Source organism: Pyrus communis, chromosome 16 (assembly GCF_041283825.1).
Source record: "Pyrus communis isolate YQ-2024b chromosome 16, ASM4128382v1, whole genome shotgun sequence".
Taxonomy (NCBI): domain Eukaryota; kingdom Viridiplantae; phylum Streptophyta; class Magnoliopsida; order Rosales; family Rosaceae; genus Pyrus; species Pyrus communis.
The window spans coordinates 12,364,277-12,369,520 of record NC_142580.1 but is presented as its reverse complement, the minus strand read 5'-3'; the positions used below and the strand labels follow the sequence as shown (position 1 = coordinate 12,369,520).

Here is a 5,244-nt window from a genome sequence, read left to right as displayed (position 1 = left end):
TATCTATACATATATATATATATATATATATATATATATATATATATATATAACCATGAGTATATTATTTTTATGTAGTTAAAACACATTAGAAAAATGATATGTATGAATGCACAAAGTTTCTCTCTTCAAACCTTATTAACTTGAACCCAAACACCATATTTTCCTTTTGTTAGTGCTCTTACCTAATTCCCTTTCGCCAATCCCGTATTACCCTTAAATTATTGTGCACTTTGGGGCTAGCCTGAGACCTGGTACCTGCCAAGAATTAGGCTCAACTACACAAAAGCCTTCCTCAATGCTCATTTCCCTATCTCCTTCACAAGAATCTCAACTCAAGGTAATCAGTTCATTGTTTAACAAATGAATGAAAAACATGTATCTCAATCCATCCAAGTAATCGTATAGGCAATGAGTTTATGAATCCAACCACATAGATAAATATCAATCAATGCGTAATAATCAGATAATAAAAGAATAAATATTTATGAGGTTTCCCTAGCACCCCCTACCTGGTTCCAAAGCTACAATGTAAGTCCACATAACTGCCAAACTGATCAAGTATCTTGATCTAACTCGTGAGTTCCTATTCAACGTATAAACTATCAGTATTTAAGCATGCAGTATAACTCGTATTATAAATAGACTTTGTAGAATACATACTTTAATAAGTATGTATAATAATATCCCAAACAAAACGTACTTCAGTTTTCTAGTAAAAATAGTTTTAAAACTAAGAGTTTTTGTATGGTGGAAATTTGTTATGCAAAATTAATATTGGATATCTGTACGAATCCACCAATAATATCTAAATATATTATTACAATCAGAACTCGTTTCCAACACCAAAATTTGTTTATTGACTTGGATGACTAGTTCAAAAGTTTCATGTTTTAAAAATTCACCTTGAAATCCCTTCCTTCATACCAATCCATAACCAAAACCTCAACATAAAAGACTCTTTCTTTTGAGTTTATGAAAGCTTTCTGTTTTAAACAGTAACATAACATAAGTATATTTTGAAATCAAAGGGAAACTGAACATTCTATAATAAAATTATAAGGGTTTTTGGCTGAAAGAGATTGACTATTGATTAACCAACCTCTTCAAAGCCCCCCTAAAATAAAAATGAAACAAATAAAAGGAATGAGAAGCCTAACCAAAAGAAAAATACTTCAACTCTTAGCACCCATTTTCCTTCACTAGCCTTCTGAAACTATAAAGCTTTTTGTCTGGCATTTCTATTACTGTTGATTCTCAAGAGAACTATTGACTCCCTATTTATACAGGTTTTTGTTTCTTTTTAACTGGCTAAAAACCCGCACTTATCCTTAACAATCATGATACCTAACTCTAGACTCTTCACCACCTGCTTCTTAGACCTCCACCTCCTGCTTCCATAGACTCCACAAGTTCTCATGGGACTAACACTCGGGTGACACAAGCCACCAAGCCACAGAAATTGAACACCTCCTGCTTGCTAGCAGTAAGAGGAGGATTTACCTGACTACCCACATGGTAACTAGATTGAGATGAAAATCCTAGCAAATGAAAATAACACACCTCCTAATTTCAAATTCCTACATGGTGGTAAGAGAGAGAGAAGCATGTAAAACACAACTCAATGTATAGTCATAAGGAAACAAAAACAAACTTACCTCATGAACTGCTTGTTGGCTACTCCAATTTGACTCTAGAAAAGTATGGAATTAAAGACTCAAAGACAAAAACTTATTTCTTTCTTATGAAATTCGAAGAGAGAAAAAGCTAGGGCTTCTTTTTCCCCTTTCCAGACTAAAGATAAGGAGATTGTGAACTCCTTATTCGGGTTGTCGTCCAGAAGAAAGAAAAATAAAAAAAAATAAAGTAATAACAAATTGTATTTGTCCCCCTTTTTTTTTTTAGATGTATATAGGTATAATATATATATAATGAATCTAAAAAATATGAACCAATTTACATATTAGTCTAATTATATAGATTAGAGAGTTAAATCAAACACTTGCACTACTAACTAATTAAAAAAAAATTCGGGTTATCACAGACTGCAACATATCCAACTTCAAGTTCTTGTCTAATGACTTTTTCTCAAATGTAGTGATAATCCACTCCAACATTTCTCATGGGTGCCTGATAAACAAGATTGGAGGCAACATCAATTGCACTAATGTTATCGCACTAGAGACGAGGAAAAGGAAGATAAAGATGCAGGTCTCTGAAAATGTTGTGAAACCATGACAAGTGCACTGAAGTATATGCAAATTGACGATACTTTGCTTCAGTACTGGATCGCGAGACTCCACACTGCTTTTTCGAACTCCATGAAACTAAAGTTGTTACCAAGAAAGGTGTAGTGACCACCAATAAACGGGCAATCATCAAGATCATAAACCATCAATCATCATGATCACCGATATAATCAGCATCCATAACAGCAATGAGATGAAGAGAACTCGGTGTATAAACAATGCCATGATCATGTGTTCCCTTTAAATAACAGAGTATTCATTTCACTGCAGCCTAGTGAGCAATGGTTGGAGAGTGCATGCACTGGATTTATGGCAAAAGCGATGTCTGGGTGTGTGAACAACAGGTATTTGAGTGCTCCCACAACACTATGAAATGTCGTGCCATTAGAGAGAGATTCCCTTTCATACAAACTTAAACGTTTCCCACTAGATACTGGTGTGGAGAGGGGTTTAACATCAGTCATATTCATTTTCTTGAGATGATCTAGAATGTATTTAGACTGAGTAAGATACATATAAGAAGCAATGTGTTGAACATCCATTCCCAAAAAATAGTGTAAGGGCCTAAGATCTTTCATGGAGAACTTTTGTCTAAGTTGTTGGATGAACTGAGCAAGTTGAGCATTATTGTTACATGTGATCAATATATCAACATAGATTAATAGATAAATCATCGTTGATCTATTAAAATATGTGAATAAGGAGGGGTCGGTCTGAGAAGCAGTAAACCCAAGGTCTTCAAGATGATGAGAAAAACATTGAAACCAAGCACAAGATGCTTGTTTCAAACCATATAGGGATCGGCAAAGTCGACAAACATGTGACGGAAATTGTTGATCAATAAAACCAGCAGGTTATCTCATGTAAACCTCCTCAGTCAAATTGCCATGGAGAAAGACATTTTGCACATCCAGTTGTTGAATCGGCCATTGGAAGTGAAGGGCAATAGACAGAACAAGACGTATAGTGGCATGAGTGACCACTGGACTCTCCCCAAAATCAATTCCTTCTTGTTGATGAAAATCATTGGCAATGAGTCTAGCCTTGAATCTTTCAATAGAACCGTGAGACTTGCATTTAATACAATAAACCCACTTGTTAGGAATGACGTTCATGGAAGGATGAAAGAGGACAAAGACCCATGTGCCTGTGCGCTGGAGTGTATTGAACTCATCAGCCATAACATGTCGCCACTTAGGAAATTTATTTGCCTGAGAAAAACATTTTGGCTCAAACAAAATATTAGTAGCAACATTAAGACAAGAATACTTTGGGTTTGGTTTTCGAATGCCATCACGAGCTCTTGTAACCATTCCATGAGAGGATTATTGAATTGGTCCGACCAGCAGATACATTGGCAATTTCCATGGTCATGGGATAAGGGAGAAAGATGTATTGGTGGGATTGGAAGGGTTGGGCTGGGGTAAAAGGTGTGGCGGTGTGGTTTGGCTTATAATGGTGTGGGAATTAGGATTAAGATGTGAATTTGGGATTAGATTAGGTTGTGGTGTGATGGCTGAAATAATGGGTAGAGGTGGTGTTGTATTAGGATTAGGATTGGGAGGATAGAACGATGGGTTGTAGGGGCCAATGTTTAGGATAATCTCTGGGGTATTGCTTGGCAATGACATCTCCCCAAAGTGGGCAACACTTGTCCAAGCAATTCCAAACCCTAAAAATGGCGCCGAAAAGTGTTTTACCTTACACTAAGAGGCATACCGAAAAGATGTTGAGAGAGCTTTTGGTATTCTACAAGCACGGTGGAAGATCATCAAGAAACCAGCAAGAGGGTGGAGTCAAGAAAATTTGGACTCCATCATGATGTCTTGCATCATATTACACAACATGATTGTGGAGGATGAACGAGATGTGTATATTGATGGAGAGTTTGATGACGACCAGGAGGATCCAAATAGGTCAAGAAGGGCTCGTGCAAAAATATATGATGGGTGATAAACAAAAAGGTTATGTTTCTAATTAATGGAAAAATACTTGCAAAAATATCCTATCGTCTCTCAAGATTATGGTTTCCACTTCTATAAACAAAAAGGTAAACCATCGTCTCTGAATTGTAGGCATGTCAGCCTTGCAAACGATCAATTGCTCAAATTTCATTTTGTTTCTAATTAATTTTGAATGGGTGATAAGCTTCTTGCTCAAGCCTTCAGTGTTGGTCCTCTTTCAGGATGCAAGCTCATCAGAAAGGACAAGGTACATCACGTGATTCAGGTTCTTCTGAATCATTATATGTGATTTTGTCTTTGTTCGCTTTTGAAGATTATGTTTTTTAAATCCTGAATATTTCGTGTATATAGATTCTCCAATATTTTTTCTTATTTAACGTTTGCTTTTTCAGGTATGTTGCCTGTTGGCATGCTTCCCTTGTTTCAGATGGGAGTCGACTCAATCAGTAAGCCATTTGTTTCGATCTTTGGTCTCTATGATTTGTCCTCACGAATTTACATTATTCTCCCAATAGGTAAGACTAGAAATATTACTCCTTGCATACTATAGAACTATCCTGACATTTTTGAGTGTTCAATATTATTTGTTTAAGGAGCATATTGCGAGAAATCGTATTTATGAGGAAGGTGTGTTCATTGAGTTTGTAGTTTTTAGAGAGCATATGTCTGGGAAGAAGGAAGAAATTAGGAAGAGACTGACTAATTGTAAGGATGGTTGAAGGGCTTATGCTGAGATTTTCTACGAGTCCAGAGGAATTCTAAAAGACCAAGAACAAGCTCTTCTCCATTTGGAGAGCATTCAACTTCAAGGAAAAGATTTACTTATTCTGCTGTAAATAGTAAGATGACGTTTACCATGTGTTCGAGTGTTCTATTGTGATGATAAAATTTCTAAACATATATCGAACCAACAAGGCTGTGGTGGTGGGAATAATCGTTCTAAGGTATGTATTTCATTTAGATAGTATGTATTTCATTTAGATAGTATGTATTTCATTTACTCTTTGTCACCAATGCGTATTTTCTTTTTG

At 35.9% G+C, this 5,244-nt stretch overlaps 1 long non-coding RNA gene across 1 annotated transcript; it reads left to right on the top strand.

Annotated features, from left to right (window-relative positions):
* Nucleotides 1-4,351: 4,351 nt before the first annotated feature.
* LOC148689989 (uncharacterized) lies at nucleotides 4,352-5,007 on the top strand. Its single transcript, XR_015957862.1, has 3 exons — nucleotides 4,352-4,460; nucleotides 4,606-4,659; nucleotides 4,862-5,007. It is a non-coding gene; the product is annotated as an uncharacterized LOC148689989 (long non-coding RNA).
* Nucleotides 5,008-5,244: the final 237 nt, after the last annotated feature.